The sequence below is a fragment of the Arachis ipaensis genome, chromosome B7, assembly GCF_059453495.1.
Source record: "Arachis ipaensis isolate K30076 ecotype BB chromosome B7, ASM5945349v1, whole genome shotgun sequence".
NCBI lineage: Eukaryota > Viridiplantae > Streptophyta > Magnoliopsida > Fabales > Fabaceae > Arachis > Arachis ipaensis.
The window spans coordinates 95,277,501-95,295,392 of NC_142442.1; the positions used below are offsets into that span (position 1 = coordinate 95,277,501).

The 17,892-nt window shown below is 35.5% G+C and overlaps 1 non-coding gene across 1 annotated transcript; it reads right to left on the reverse strand.

Moving 5' to 3' along the window:
• Positions 1-13,110: 13,110 nt before the first annotated feature.
• LOC148553418 (small nucleolar RNA R71) lies at positions 13,111-13,218 on the reverse strand. Its single transcript, XR_015892762.1, has one exon. It is a non-coding gene; the product is annotated as a small nucleolar RNA R71 (small nucleolar RNA).
• Between the last annotated feature and the right edge of the window lie 4,674 nt (positions 13,219-17,892).

A 17,892-nucleotide genomic window follows, 5' to 3' on the forward strand; every position in this document is an offset into this window, starting at 1 on the left:
TTCCATCACACTTCATCATTCTCAACCTCAATTATCACATATACAACATATCAAACAATTTCCCACCAACACATTCACCAATCCTCATTTCATCAGTATCAATCTTCATGATCAATTCATTCATGCTCCATATTAATGATAAAAAATGCACATTCATACAAGTTCATCATTCATCACATCCCAACATCATTATTTAACAATATTCACAACATCAACAACCATATCAATTCAACCCTATCCTATAGGTCACTAGCCTAAGTGTCCATGAATATTATATACTACATAGAGGAAACCGAAACCATACCTTGACCAATTCCCAATATGCCCTTAACCCAAATTGAGCACAAGCTAGGCTTCCAACCACAAGCAAGCCTCCAATACCACTCTAATAAGCACCAACAAGATCCAATAGCTTTCAAACTCACAATAATCAAGCTATAAACATAGAAATCATCACTAATCAACCTAGGCTCATCATAAATAAAATTTCACAAGAGTTCAATGCCTCTTACCTTGTTCAACAGTTTTGGTAGCCAAAATCCAAGGCTAAGCAAGAGTTGGAGTGAACCTAAACACCCAAAAATCACAAAACCTCACTTAATCAAAAGCCCTAAACTCGAAATTTTGAAGGGAAGAACTGAGAAGATTTCGTGGTTACCTCACTGCTTTCTTGGATGGGTTGTTTAGAGCTCTTCACAAGGAATGGGTAGCTGCAAATGGTGCGGCAATCAGAGTTCTATAGCTCAAGATATGAGCTTGTGAAGACAGTGATGAATAGTAACCATGGGGTTTTTCTTCTTCCCTCTTTTTGGCATGCAAGTGTTGTGTTTGAGTAAGTGTTGTGCTGAAAATGGGTTCACTTAAGTGCTTATATATGTTGGGCTTGGGCCCAACTTGGGCTCGGTCCAACCCGTTAGCGTTTTTATCCCGTTTGGTCCAACTTCGTGCCAAACCTTTAAAATTAACGCCCGGTTTTTTACTTCTAATATTTTTCTAAGGTTTTTGACTGTTTTCGCTTTTTTTCGCGGAGTATCGGCCAGACTTGAACCGGTTCAACCAGTTCAACTCCCAATTCGCAATTTTTCGCGGTTTTTCGTAGAAAGTACATTTTCTGACTCAGAAAAACCTACTGAGTCCAAAAATCATATTTAAATCCTCAAATTCTCACTCTAAATTTTTGGGACTTAACTTGGACAACATTAATTACTTAATTAAATGATTAATTAAGCTCGGTTCTTACAAGCTATGCCACCGTCAACATCCACCAAACAAATGTGACACCAACACGTAGAGGAGGAAGATACGAACACTTTCATTGAATTAGATTTTTTATTAGAGTTGCAGATTTCAAGAAATCGAACGCCAAAAGTCGAAAGTTCCATGGTTTCTCATTCTCTTTCTCACATGGCCATTCTTTCATTTCTTTCTCAATGAAGCATGCACAGCTGATTTGAAAATGAGAATGATGATTATTAATGGAAATAATAATGATTTAGTTAATTTAGTTACACACTGGGAGGGGGGGCTAGGGGTCATGCATGAGCCATGTGTCAAGTTATAAAGCTGTTAAGTTAGTGGTTCAAGTTATAAATATCTTAAACGGATAACTATAAAAACTGGATATACTAAAACACAAGTAATAATATATATGAGTTACTAATATAAATGACATTAGTAACATAATGATATAAGATATACAGTGAAGCATTAGTAAAGCAAAGCTCACCGAAGAATACCGATATTTACTCATATCGGCGGATTCGAAACTTGAGAATAATAACATTAACTAAACTCTATTTTTAAATTAAAAATATCAATTATTTAAATTAAAATATACTTATACTTTTTATTACTTATAGATTACTCGAATTATAGTTTTAATTATGTAAAATATTTCATCATAATATATATATATATATATATATATATATATATATATATAAGAATATGAATTTGATAAAATTCAAATAGTTATAAAATTAATTTAATTATTTATAATACAGTAGTTTCTAAAAATAAGGACCTCCAATTTATAAAATAAATGATAACTTATTTATATTAATATTTTCAAAAATGTGAGTCGTTACATCCTACCCACCTTACAAAAATTTTCGCCCTCGAAAATTGATACAAGATGAAAAAGATTCATTCTAACCTCCCTTTTCAAACATGTCAAAGAAAAACAGAAATATTTGACCGGTTTAATTTTCAAACAAGAGGAAAATTAAAGTCATACTGACACCAAACTATGATAAGGATGGATGTTTCAAAAGGTTCAAGTAGCCAATTAGAAACATGGTCAAGCAAAGATATAGGCGAATAATGGAATATGATCAGAAGGGAATCAAAGCATGGTTCAGGAAAGGTATCTGAAACAAAGAACTCCAATAAGGATGGAAAAAAAGGAAATGCTTTGCCAACTCTTGTGTCAAGAATTGTAAGTCGAAACTGAACGGACCATTGAGAAATAACTCCTAACGTTCCCAAACTCTGTGATTCGCATAACATATTATTTCTATTTCGTCTATGATAATACACTAGTGTTTCCGTATACACAAATCATCAGTATTAAGTTGGCCAGACCTAATACCATGAGAAATGTAACAGTCGACTAATAGCATTAATCAATAGACAGTCATGCATATAAATCACAAACTCTTGTCATTAAGACAAGTCGTACCGCAAGACAGACACTCAAAGTATGCAGTAAAGCATACTCAATCTATTTCCAAGCCTCTAACAGGAACGAACTGCTCTGATACCATAATGTAACACCCTAACTTTTAGCACCTCATGATCGTACTAAAAGCTCAGGTGTTACTTACCTCTAAACCTTTATATTCTATATTATTTTTATTTAATATTGTGCCTTTGCAAATACAAACCGAAACTTTCACCAAGAAAATGAAGAGTCGGTACTTTAAATCATTTAGTCACAAAATTATTTATATCCACGTAGCATTATATACGTAGACTTACTCAAAGATCCTCAAATACAATTCCTACTCCTCTAAAAACTAAAATAATAAATGACGAGGGGAAAATAAAATCTAAGAACTCAACTCGTAAATATAATCTTCTATGCTCCTGTAGCTCCGCACTAAACCTTTGCACCTGTAGCTGAAAGGGGGTGGAAATAGGAGGTAAGAAATGGGGAGTTCTTTGTAGGGTCAAGGTGTAGAGTTATATTCATTTTATATATATTTGGCCCACAATAACAGTCAACAAAGTACAATCCAATTCAACAATTATAGAACACAGAATCCAATCACAAGCACACACAATCATAGAAAACACAATCACAAATAAGTATGTGCAAACAAGTATGATGCATGTCGAGTCCTATACAGGCTATGAGCTCATGTGTCAGTTTGTTGGCCGATTCCCGACACTGGTCCTGAGATAAGCGTCTCGTACCGCCATCCCTATCTCAGCCAACGTCCCCTCCATGAGCGTTATGTATTGCCGTCCTCATGGGGGAACCTTCCTTTTGGTCTCTAGTGAGTGTTACGCATCACTGTCCTCACTGAGCCGTCCTTATAGTGTCAAGTGAGTGTTACACATCGCCATCCTCACTAGAAACTTGGCACTTAGGCCTAACATCAATCAATTTCTTTTTAATCTTCGCTCTCTACTTTACTGTGGTAGAGATCCCTTTAATTAATACCTTCTTTTTTATCTGCTCTACTGCGGCAGAGATCCTTTCACTTAATACGTCCTTCTCTTTTTGTTCTTTTTCTTTTAAAACCAAAATCAGCTATTTGTGACATTCTCCAAAACCTTTTAAAACAATTTCCCTTAAACTAATTCTTCTTTCAAAAGACAAAGCGAAACTATTTATTAGTTAAACCTGTCAGCAAGGCCTCTAGACTTTAGAGGAGCGACAACCAAACTCATTTTCTTGAGTTCATTATAAATCCTTAACAAATCATTGTGTTCTTAAACTGAATTTAATCAAATAAAGTTTCTAAATCAAATCAAAATCAAATCATACAAATTAGAAGTTCCGAAGCAATTTCAAAACCAAAACCAATCCTAATTTCATCCTTGAAACTAATTCTTTAACTTTTTCCAAGACGTCGTAAAACGAAATCATTGTATCAAAATTCAATTACTTTTAAAGTTCACTAAAACTCCTCCGAATGAAATTCTTAAGTCAAATTCAAAAAATAAACTCTTTTCATATTTAAATCAACCTTAAAACATAATAATTTTTTTAAATAATTTTAAGTAGTAAAATAATTCTTTTCAAAATAAATCGAACTCAAAACATATAATTTTTCTTAAATGAATTAAACTCGAAACATAACTATTTTCTTAATAAATCAAACAATATAGCTTCTCAAATCCAATCTTTTTCTAAATAATATTTCAAACAAAGTGTTAAATTTTATAACAAAATTTCGGTAGCATCTCCCCTAAAACATGGACTTTGCCACCCTTCTCGAGTCCCATCCTAACTATTTCTCAAACTTTTTCAAATCATTTCCAATAAATCATCAAAACCATTTCTAATATCAAAATATTTATAAAATCAAACCAATTAAGAATTAAACCGCCTCCAAAATCAAACCATTTTCATATCTTAAATCATGTTATCAATTCATCAATTCATTTCTTATTAAATCTAAATGCCATCATCGAATTTCACCAATTCTACTTGATCACCAACAACATTCCAGCCCCGAATTCATCAAAATAGTTTGGTTCTTGGTTGCATTTAAACCTACCAAATCCTAAACTAATCACAAATATCAATATATCATAAAAATTCAACACAAATTCAGTCAAATTCAAACAACAATCAATCACAACATCAATTCACTAATCCTATACCAATTTAACTGATGAAAAATTACAAAAATCCAACCTCCGTACGAAATCAAAATCAACAAAAACTTCGGAGAAGCTTTTTGTTCGAGCTGCTGAAGATGAAAATACCAGAAATCGTCTGTGCCTCCTAGAACTCCAATTGGCCGAACTCAAAGGGAAGGGGAGCTATGCCACTGTCAACTTCCACCAAAAAAGTGACACCAACACGTAGAGGAGGAAGATACAAACACTTTCATCGGATTAGATTTTTTATTGGAGTTATGGATTTCAAGAAATCGAACGTTGAAAGTCAAAAGTTCCATGGTTTCTCATTCTCTCTCTCACATGGCCATTCTTTCATTTCTTTCTCAATGATGATTATTAATGGTAAAAATAATGATTTAGTTAGTTTGATTTCTCAATGATGATTATTAATGGTAAAAATAATGATTTCTTAATGCATGAGCCATGAGTCTTATAAAGTTGTTGAATCAGCGGTTCAAGTTATAAATATCTTAAACGGATAACTATGAAAACTGGATATATTAAAACACAAGTAGTAATATATACGAGTTATTAATATAAATGACATTAGTAACATAATGATAACAGATATATGGTGAAGCATTAGTACAGCTAAGCTCACCAAAGAATACCGATATTCACTCATATCGGCGGATTCGGAACTTGATGATAATAATATTAACTAAACTCTATTTTTAAATTAAAAATATCAATTACTTAAATTAAAATATACATATAATTTTTATTACTTATAAATTACTAGAATTATAGTTTTAATTATGTAAAATATTTCATCATAAATATATATATATATATATAAGAATATGCATTTGATTATTTTCAAATAGTTATAAAATTAATTTAATTATTTAAAATAAATTAATTTCTAAAAATAAGGAACTCCAATTTATAAAATAAATTATAACTTATTTATCTTTATATTTTCAAAAATGTGAGTCGTTACACCTATCGTGCCACTTTTTCGCCCTTTCCTTGTAGAGCTTGGCATTCTCAAATGCAGAGTGTAATGACCCAACTTCCAGAACGACATGATCGTACCGAAAGTAAGGCGTTACTAACCTGCTTTCCTTTATTAACTATTTACTATTGAGCCTTTAGTTCGATATCGCGATTTAGTTTTATAGAAAATTCCAGAAAAATTTTGTTTTCATTTCATAAAAATCATATATTCAAGATCACTAAGTAACAATAATCACATAATTATTAATACTAGTAAGAATTTAAATAAAATTCAGGTACAACTCCTATCCCTCTGCATAAAATAAAAACTAAAGCTACAAAGGCGAGGGAATTCTATGAAAGAAACTTAAATTATAAACTTAACTCATGAATAAATTCTATAATCGCCCGCAGCTTCACACTGTGTCTTCGAACTTGTGTCACTGAAAAGGTGAAAGATTTTGGGTGAGAACAAATCACATGTTCTCAGTAGGGAATGGGAATGCCGTAAAAGTAATGAAATAAAATGCAAATAATTAACATACTCAAGGAAACTATATTTTATCAAACCTTTTGGATATACTCTTAGCTTTACTTTAACTAATTGATCACCTCTTTCGAAGACTCTAAACTCAAAACAGATCTTAATGACAAGATTAATTATATCAATCATTTTTTTCAGCCACTTAATTAATTCTCAATTACAACGTCAATTATTAATCTCTTTAAAACATTCAGAAACTAAAAGTACAAGCAAGAGATTTAATTCAACATACAAATAAATCACAGGACAAGCAACACAATTACAAAGAAATAAAACAAGCAAACACAATCAAATGCAGATGCGCAAATAAGGATGATGCATGTCTAGCCCTAGTGCAGGTAATGAGCTCATCTGTCAGTTTCTACCCGCTCCCGATGTAACCCGAAGAAGCTGAAACGGATATGGCTTTCCAGTTGGCTATACCCCTGTGTATAGAAAATAACCCTTCTGCCACCACAGGGTCCACTGCACGCAGGAAATAACACATCTGCCACTGCAGGGATGTATGCCGACACACCTTCTGTATACAGGAAATAACCCCTCTGCCACTACAGAAATAGAACAGGTGGTCACGGTACTTTTGTAGCAGGAAATAACCCCTATGCCTTACAGAATTAAAATATGGATCTGTACCGCAGGAAAGCGTTCTCAGTGGTCGCACCACCATCTATCTGACTGCCTCAATGCAGCAGATGATCATACAAGTATATCTGGAGTTGTCTTAATGCAACAAATGAATAAACACATATCTTGGGTTGCCTCAAGCAACAAATGACCTTTCAACAAGTCCTCTGCTTTTTATTCTCTTTTATAATCATAAATACGCAAGCGGGACAAAACCCACGTCCTTGCCAACAATTTCATAAACAGAATACCTTTCCTCAAAAGAATCAGTGTAATTATCATCATAAATTATCATTCTCGTTATTCATCTCCAGTTACATATTCTTATACAATATCTCTCTCTTTCTTTATTCAATCATGTTGTACAAACTTTACGATTTCCACTTTTGCAACCTCTTAACTCGAACCAATTTTAAAACTATTTTCTAGTTTAATTTTCTTTCAAAAGACTCAAGAAAATCATTTATTTTAAATTTGCTAAATACTTTTTAAAATATCACCCTCTTACTAAAAGTAACCAAATAAGACTCTTTTTCAAGTTTACTAACTTCCCAAAGACTCAAAAACCATCTCTCTTTACCATTCAAATTCAAATATTATATATTCACTAAACTTCTAGAAAGTAATCCTTTATTTCAAACCCCAAGCATAACTCTTTTCATATTGAATAAATCTCAAAAGATAACTTCTTTTATAAATAATTCAAACTTGAACATAAACCTTGGTAATTCAAATTCAAAATAGTATAATTCTTTTCTTACCTAAATAAAACTCCAATAATATAATTTTCCAAGTTCAAATCTTCTAAAATTACTTTTCAAATAAAACCTCAGATTTTTATAAAATTTCAACAGCATTTTTCCTAAAATTCAGACTTAGCCACCCTTACGGGTTCCCTCTTTCTCAACAAATCACCAGCCCTTTTATCAGCAGTTTTCACAGCAACAGAATCTCAGTAATCATTTCGTCATAAATTAGTTTAACAATCAACATCCTAACATTAATGAAAATCAGAGTTTTCATAAACCATTATTTAAAGGTAAATCAGTCCAGCGTCAAGAATTTATAACTAATATCCCAAACACCATCCTTTCATATTTCTAGTTATTTTTAAAGTTATTTAGTTATTAGCAAAGTTACCATTTTATTATAAAGATCATGCTTCAAGAAAATAGTTCAGTAGTCAACCTTCAATCCTTTAACCATCCTCGAAATCAACTCTAGTTAAACTTAAATAAAAAATAATAACCAACTTGACATAATCAACTAAAATCGGAATTTCCAACAATTCTAAAATAATCAGAAAACCAATAACATTCACAGCTTCAAACCAAAGTAAATCTCATCAGTTAATTACTCGCGATATCGAAGCCAGTCAATATCACAACCATAACTCAAACTCAATTCACATCTGCATCCAATTTCAAACATAACTCAGAATAATCACCACAACTAACTTCTCTCAAATACATTTCATTCAGTAATTAACTCATCATGTTTCAATTTAATAAGTAACATTAAATGAATCACCTTTTGCAGCTACATTTCAACCAATTCCAACCTGTCACAAATCCATTTTACAGCCATTCCAATATATTAAATTTCTAATTCAATATCAAACAATTCAAGTAATTCATTCAGGATCAAAATCTCAACCAATTCATCGCCAAAATTAATAATTTGAAATACAATTCAAAACCACATCTAATTTCAATTACAATTCAGCGTAATCATAACCACATTCAATTCTAAAAACACATCAGAATAATCACTCCAACTAACTATTCTCAAACAAATTTCAAATAATTCACATCAATTAATCAACCCTTAATCATTATTAACTATTTGCAATTATCCGAATAACTTTATAGGCATTCTAAAATTAAAAATGTTTTAACTTTAAAAATAAATCCCTACCTCAAAGTCGAAACTCCCAAAAATCACTAAACGCAGCTGCTCTATTAGCAGTTTCTAGCATATATTTCCATGGCAGCAACAATAACAAGGTTAAACGCCTCCTCTCCTCTCCGATCTGGGATTCCAGAAGTAGTAGCCATTTTCAAACAGAGCCAGCAGCAACGTGAGGTGGTCACGGAAGCAATCAGAAATGGTGAATTCTAATATGATAACAGTAAAAATTCTGGAAACTCCATGCTAACTCAAATTGAAGCAAGAGCCAGAATGCTTTACCTCAATTAGACAATAATAACAAAATAAGGAAATGGCAGTAGCAGGAATGGCAGCCCAGGGGTGACGGCGACGTGGCTCCACCACCAGTGACCAAGAAGCATGGCAGAGGCGTTTACCCCACTCAACGGCATTCTCTCCCTCAACCGGCCATCCTCCACCCATGAGCTCCTCTCTCGGCGGACCAGAGAAGCACAAATGGAGCTCCATCGTGACTCTCTGCTTTAGACGGCGACGCACAGTAGTGAGACCCGACGATGGCGGCGCTATGGCTCAGCAGCTGTGGCACGAACAGCAACGCGAACAGCTCGCCTTCCACCTCTGTCTCCCTCAACAACGACAGCGGGCGAGCTCCAAGGCAACAGTGGTGACGGTGGGACAAGACGCGACGGCAGCTTCTCCTTGACGGTGGCGAGCTCGCAGCAACGGCGACCATGGAGATGCGGCGGGACGAGGTTGAATGGCGACGCTGCAGCTCACGAGGATGACAACGATGGTGACGATGGTGGCACGGGCTCCTTGCGAGCGGCAGTAGAGTTTATTATAAATAGGACTTTTTACTATTGTATTAGACATCTTTGATAAGTTTTATGCTATCTTAGACTTTCATGGGGGGCTGGCCATTCGGCCATGCCTGAACCATTATCACTTATGTATTTTCATACGGTAGAGTTTCTGCACTCCATAGATTAAAGTGTGGAGCTCTACTGTTCCTCAAAGATTAATGCAAAGTACTACTGTTTTTCTATTCAATTCAACTTATTCCGCTTCTAAGATATTCATTCGCACTTCAACCTGAATGTGATGAACGTGACAATCATCATCATTCCCCCACGAACGCGTGCCTGACAACCACTTCTGTTCCACCTTAGATTGAATGAGTATCTCTTGGATCTCTTAATCAGAATCTTCGTGGTATAAGCTAGATTGATGGCGGCATTCATGAGAGTCCGAAAATTCTAAACCTTGTCTGTGGTATTCCGAGTAGGACTCTGGGATTGAATGACTGTGATGAACTTCAAACTCGTGAGTGCTGGGTGTAGTGACAGACGCAAAAGGAGGGTGAATCCTATTCCAGTATGATCGAGAACCTCAGATGATTAGCCGTGCTGTGACAGAGCATTTGGACCATTTTCACAAGAGGATGGGATGCAGCCATTGACAAGGGTGATGCCTCCAGACGATTAGCCATGCAGTGACAGCGCATCGGACCATTTTCTAGAGAGGATAAAAAGTAGCCATTGACAACGGTGATGTCCTTACATAAAGCCAGCCATGGAAAGGAGTAAGATTGATTGGATAAAGACAGCAGGAAAGCAGAGGTTCAGAGAAACGAATGCATCTATATACGCTTATCTGAAATTCTAACCAATGAATTACATAAGTATTTCTATCCTTATTTTCTATTTATTATTAATGTTCGAAAAATCCATAACTATTTGATATCCGCGTGACTGAGATTTACAAGGTGACCATAGCTTGCTTCAAGCCGACAATCTCTGTGGGATCGACCCTTACTCACGTAATGTTTATTACTTGGACGACCCAGTGCACTTGTTGGTTAGTTGTATCGAAGTTGTGAATGAAAAACAATTTATTAAGACGTGCGTACAGAGTTTCTGGCGCCGTTGCCTGAGATCACAATTTCGTGCACGAAGTTTTTGGCGCCGTTGCCGGGGATTGTTCGAGTTTGAACAACTGACGGTTCATCTTGTTGCTCAGATTAGGTAATTTTCTTTTTGTTTTATTTTCAAAAATTTTTCAAAAACCTTTCAAAAATTTCTCATCTGTTTTGGAAAAAAAAAATAAATCTTTTCAAAAATATATTTTTCTTCAGAATTTTTAAGAATGAATTCTAGAGTTTCATGAAGCATGTTGAAGCCTGGCTGGCTGTAAAGCCATGTCTAATTCTTTTACATAAGGGCTTCCAACCATCAGCATAGAGGCAAGTTAAATGGAATGTCATCCGTGGCATGTCTGAGTTACATACTAAAGCTTGGCTGGCTATTAAGCCATGCCTAACCCTCGGATTGGAGCTTTAGACTAAGAATACAAGATTCCTGGAATTCATATTAAAAAAATTTTGAAATCCTTATTTTCTTTTTCCTATATGTTTTTTCAAAAAAAATATACAAAAATCCAAAAAAATAAAAAAATCATAAAAATCAAAAATATTTCATGTTTCTTGTTTGAGTCTTGTGTTAAGTTGAAAGTTTGGTGTCAATTGCATATTCATCTTGCATTTTTCGAAAAATTCATGCATTCATAGTGTTCTTCATGATCTTCAAGTTGTTCTTGGTAAGTCTTCTTGTTTGATCTTGATGTTTTCATGTTTTGTGTCTTTTCTTGTTTTTCATATGCATTCTTGCATTCATAGTGTCTATACATGAAAAATTTTTAAGTTTGGTGTCTTGTATGTTTTCTTTGCATTAAAACTTTTTCAAAAATAAGTTCTTGATGTTCATCTTGACATTCAAAGTGTTCTTGGTGTTCATCTTGACATTCATAGCATTCTTGCATGCATTCATTGTTTTGATCTAAAAATTTTCATGCATTGCATCATTTTTATGTTTTTCTCTCTCATCATAAAGATTCAAAAAAATAAAAAAAAATATCTTACCCTTTTTCTCTCTTAAAATTTCGAAAATTAGATTTGACTTTTTCAAAAAATTTTAAAATCTAGTTATTTTTATGAGTCAAATTAAATTTTCAATTTAAAAATCTTATCTTTTTCAAAATCTTTTTCAAAAATCAAATCTTTTTCATTTTTCTTATCTATTTTCGAAAATTTCAAAAAAATATTTTTCAAAAATATTTTTCTTAATTTTACATCATATTTTCGAAAATAACATCATCAATTAATGTTTTGATTCAAAAATTTCAAGTTTGTTACTTGCTTGTTATGAAAGATTCAAACTTTAAGTTCTAGAATCATATCTTGTGATTTCTTGTGAATCAAGTCATTAATTGTGATTTTAAAAATCAAATCTTTTTCAAAACTAATTTCAATCATATCTTTTCAAAAATATCTCTTTATCTTATCTTTTCCAAAATTTGATTTTAAAATATCCTTTCTAACTTCTTATCTTCTTATCTTTTCAAAATTCATTTTTAAATTTGTTTCAACTAACTAACTAACTAACTTTTTGTTTATTTCTTATCCTTTTCAAAACTACCTAACTAACTCTCTCTCTAATTTTCGAAAATATCTTCCCTCTTTTTCAAAATTTTTTTAATTAACTAATTATTTTAATTTTTTATTTTAATTCTCGAAAATTACTAACCTTTTTCAAAAACTATTTTCGAAAATCACTAACTCTTTTTCAAAAATAATTTTCGAAAATTCTTCTTCTCTCTCATCTCCTTCTATTTACTTACTCATCACAACATCCCTATTATTATTTTTCTGTTCTCTTCTCCTTCATATGAGCAAGAGCAAGGACAAGAATATTCTTCTTGAAGCAGATCCAGAACCTGAAAGGACTCTGAAGAGGAAACTAAGAGAAGCTAAATTACAACAATCCAGCAAGCACCTTTCAGAAACTTTCGAACAGGAAGAGGAGATGGCAGCCGAAAATAATAATAATGCAAGGAGGATGCTTGGTGACTTTATTGCACCTAATTCCAATTTACATGGAAGAAGCATCTCCATTCCTGCCATTGGAGCAAACAATTTTGAGCTGAAACCTCAATTAGTTTCTCTGATGCAGCAGAATTGCAAGTTTCATGGACTTCCATCTGAAGATCCTTTTCAGTTCTTAACTGAATTCTTGCAGATCTGTGATACTGTTAAGACTAATGGAGTAGATCCTGAAGTCTATAGGCTCATGCTTTTCCCTTTTCCTGTGAGAGACAGAGCTAGAATAAGGTTGGACTCTCAACCCAAAGATAGCCTGAACTCTTGGGATAAGCTGGTCAAGGCTTTCTTAGCCAAGTTCTTTCCTCCTCAAAAGCTGAGTAAGCTTAGAGTGGATGTTCAAACCTTCAGACAGAAAGAAGGTGAATCCCTCTATGAAGCTTGGGAGAGATACAAAGAACTGACCAAAAAGTGTCCTTCTGACATGCTTTCAGAATGGACCATCCTGGATATATTCTATGATGGTCTATCTGAATTGGCTAAAATGTCATTAGATACTTTTGCAGGTGGATCCATTCACCTAAAGAAAACGCCTACAGAAGCTCAAGAACTCATTAACATGGTTGCTAATAACCAGTTCATGTACACTTCTGAGAGGAATCCTGTGAGTAATGGGACGCCTATGAAGAAGGGAGTTCTTGAAATTGATACTCTGAATGCCATACTGGCTCAGAATAAAATATTGACTCAGCAAGTCAATATGATTTCTCAGAGTCTGAATGGAATGCAAGCTGCATCCAACAGTACTCAAGAGGCATCTTTGAAGAAGAAGCTTATGATCCTGAAAACCCTGCAATAGCAGAGGTGAATTACATGGGTGAACCTTATGGAAACACCTATAACCCCTCATGGAGAAATCACCCAAATCTCTCATGGAAGGATCAACAAAAGCCTCAACAAGGCTTTAATAATGGTGGAAGAAACAGGTTTAACAATAATACACCTTTTCCATCATCCACTCAGCAACAGACAGAGAACTCTGAACAAAATACCTCTAATTTAGCAAACTTAGTCTCTGATCTATCTAAGGCCACTGTGAGTTTCATGAATGAAACAAGGTCCTCCATTAGAAATTTGGAGGCACAAGTGGGCCAACTGAGTAAAAGGATCACTGAAATCCCTCCTAGTACTCTCCCAAGCAATACAAAAGAAAATCCAAAAGGAGAGTGCAAGGCCATTGACATAGTCAACACGGCCGAACCTGGAGAGGAAGGGGAGGACGTGTTAGTAAAGGTTGAAGGCCTTTACATCCCTGCTGATTTCATAATCCTTGATACTAGGAAGGATGAGGATGAATCCATCATCCTTGGAAGACCTTTCCTAGCCACAACAAGAGCTGTGATTGATGTTGGCAGAGGTGAATTAGTCCTTCAATTGAATGAGGACTCCCTTGTGTTTACAACTCAAGGTTACCCTTCTGTAAACATGGAAAAGAGGCACAGTAAGCTTCTCTCAAAACAGAGTCAACCAGAGCCCCCACAGTCAAACTCTAAGTTTGGTGTTGGGAGGCCACAACCAAACTCTAAGTTTGGTGTTGAACTCCCATATTCAAACTCTAAGTTTGGTGTTGGGAAGTCTCAATAATGCTCTGAACATCTGTGAGGCTCCATGAGAGCCCACTGTCAAGCTATTAACATTAAAGAAGTGCTTGTTGGGAGGCAACCCAATTTTTATTTATCTAATTTTATTTTTCTTATTCTTTCATGTTTTATTAGGTTCATGATCATGTGGAGTCACAAAATAAATATAAAAATTAAAAACGGAATCAAAACAGCAGAAGAAAAATCACACCCTGGAGGAAGACCTTACTGGCGTTTAAACGCCAGTAAGAAGCATCTGGCTGGCGTTCAACGCCAGAACAGAGCATGGTTCTGGCGCTGAACGCCCAAAATGGGCAGCATCTGGGTGTTTGAACGCCAGAATTGCACCCTGGAGAAGAGCTGGCGCTGAACGCCCAGAACAAGCATTGTTCTGGCGTTCAACGCCAGAAATGGGCAACAAATAGGCGTTCAACGCCCAGAACAAGCACCAATATGGCGCTGAACGCCCAGAGTTGTGTGCAAGGGCATTTTGCATGCCTAATTTTGTGCAAGGTTGTAAATCCTTGAACACCTCAGGATCTGTGGACCCCACAGGATCACCTCAGGATCTGTGGACCCCACAGGATCCCCACCTACCTCCACTCACTTCTTCTCACCCCTCTTTCACACAATCCCATAAACACTCTTTCCCAAAACTCCTCACCAATCACCTCAATCTCTCTTCCCTATAACCACTTCACCACTCACATCCATCAACTCTTCCCCATAAACCTACCTCATAAACCCCACCTACCTTCAAAATTCAAAATCAATTTCCCACCCAAAACCCACCCTTGTGGCCGAATACGCCCCTCCCCCCTCTCCTCCATATTTTCTTCTTCTTCTTCATCTATTATTTCTTCTCTTGCTCGAGGGCGAGCAATATTCTAAGTTTGGTGTGGTAAAAACATAAGCTTTTTGTTTTTCCATTACCATTGATGGCACCCAAGACCGGAGAATCCTCTAGAAAAGGGAAAGGGAAGACAAAAGCTTCCACCTCCGAGTCATGGGAGATGGAAAGATTCATCTCCAAAGCTCATCAAGACCACTTCTATGATGTTGTGGTCAAGAAGAAGGTGATCCCCGAGGTCCCTTTCAAGCTCAAGAAGAATGAGTATCCGGAGATCCGACATGAAATCCAAAGAAGAGGTTGCGAAGTTCTAACAAACCCCATCCAACAAGTCGGCATCTTAATGGTTCAAGAGTTCTATGCCAATGCATGGATCACTAGGAACCATGATCAAAGTAAGAACCCAAACCCAAAGAATTATATTACAATGGTTCGGGGGAAATACTTAGATTTTAGTCCGGAAAATGTGAGGTTGGCGTTTAACTTGCCTATGATGCAAGGAGATGCACGCCCCTACACTAGAAGGGTCAACTTTAATCAAAGGTTGGACCAAGTCCTCATGGACATATGTGTGGAAGGAGCTCAATGGAAGATTGACTCCAAAGACAAGCCGGTTCAATTAAGAAGACTGGACCTCAAGCCTGTGGCTAGAGGATGGTTGGAATTCATCCAACGCTCCATCATCCCCACTAGCAACCGATCTGAAGTTACTGCGGATCGGGCCATCATGATCCATAGCATCATGATTGGAGAAGAAGTAGAAGTTCATGAAGTCATCTCCCTTGAACTCTACAAAATAGCCGAAAAGCCCTCTCCTGGGGCAAGGCTATCTTTTCCTCATCTTATTTTCCATCTATGTTACTCAGCTGGAGCTTTCATAGAAGGAGACATCCCCATTGAGGAAGAGAAGCCCATCACTACGAAAAGGATGGAGCAAGCAAGAGAGCCCATTCATGGATCTCAAGAGACGCATGAAGCTCATCACCATGAGATCCCGGAGATGCCTCAAATGCATTTTCCTCCACAAAACTATTGGGAGCAAATCAACACCTCCCTAGGAGAATTAAGTTCCAACATGGGACAATTAAGGGTGGAACATCAAGAGCACTCCATCATCCTTCATGAAATAAGAGAAGATCAAAAAGCAATGAGGGAGGAGCAACAAAGACAAGGAAGAGACATAGAAGAGCTCAAGGACATCATTGGTTCCTCAAGAAGGAAACGCCACCATCACTAAGGTGGACTCATTCCTTGTTCTTATTTTTTGTTTTTCGTTTTCTTAATGATAAGTGCTTATCCATGTTTGTGTCTTATTACATGATCATTAGTAGTTAGTAACTATGTCTTAAAGTTATGAATGTCCTATGAACCCATCACCTCTCTTAAATGAAAACTGTTTCAATTCAAAAGAACAAGAAGTACATGAGTTTCGAATTTATCCTTGAACTTAGTTTAATTATATTGATGTGGTGACCATGCTTTTTGTTTTCTGAATGAATGCTTGAACAGTGCATATGTCTTTTGAAGTTGTTGTTTAAGAATGTTAAATATGTTGGCTCTTGAAAGAATGATGATAAGGAGACATGTTATTTAATAATCTGAAAAATCATAAAAATGATTCTTGAAGCAAGAAAAAGCAGCAAAGAACAAAGCTTGCAGAAAAAAATAGCAAAAAAATAGAAAGAAAAAAAAAGCAAGCAGAAAAAGCCAAAAGCTCTTAAAACCAAGAGGCAAGAGCAAAAAGCCAATAACCCTTAAAACCAAAAGGCAAGGGTAAATAAAAAGGATCCCAAGGCTTTGAGCATCAGTGGATAGGAGGGCCTAAAGGAATAAAATCCTGGCCTAAGCGGCTAAACCAAGCTGTCCCTAACCATGTGCTTGTGGCGTGAAGGTGTCAAGTGAAAACTTGAGACTGAGCGGTTAAAGTCAAGGTCCAAAGCAAAAGAAGAGTGTGCTTAAGAACCTTGGACACCTCTAATTGGGGACTTTAGCAAAGCTGAGTCACAATTTGAAAAGGTTCACCCAATTATGTGTCTGTGGCATTTATGTATCCGGTGGTAATACTGGAAAACAAAGTGCTTAGGGCCACGGCCAAGACTCAAAAAATAGCTGTGTTCAAGAATCATCATACTGAACTAGGATAATCAATAACACTATCTGAACTCTGAGTTCCTATAAATGCCAATCATTCTGAACTTCAATGGATAAAGTGAGATGCCAAAACTATTCAAGAGGCAAAAAGCTATAAGTCCCGCTCATTTAATTGGAGATATGTTTCATTGATAGTTTGGAATTTATAGTATATTCTCTTCTTTTTATCCTATTTGATTTTCAGTTGCTTGGGGACAAGCAACAATTTAAGTTTGGTGTTGTGATGAGCGGATAATTTATACGCTTTTTGGCATTGTTTTTAGTATGTTTTTAGTAGAATTTAGTTACTTTTAGGGATGTTTTCATTAGTTTTTATGTTAAATTCACATTTCTGGACTTTACTATGTGTTTGTGTATTTTTCTATGATTTTAGATATTTTCTGGCTGATATTAAGGGACTTGAGCAAAAATCAAATTCAGAGGTTGAAGAAGGACTACTGATGCTGTTGGATTCTGACCTCCCTGCACTCAAAGTGGATTTTCTGGAGCTACAGAACTCAAAATGGTGCGCTTCCAATTGCGT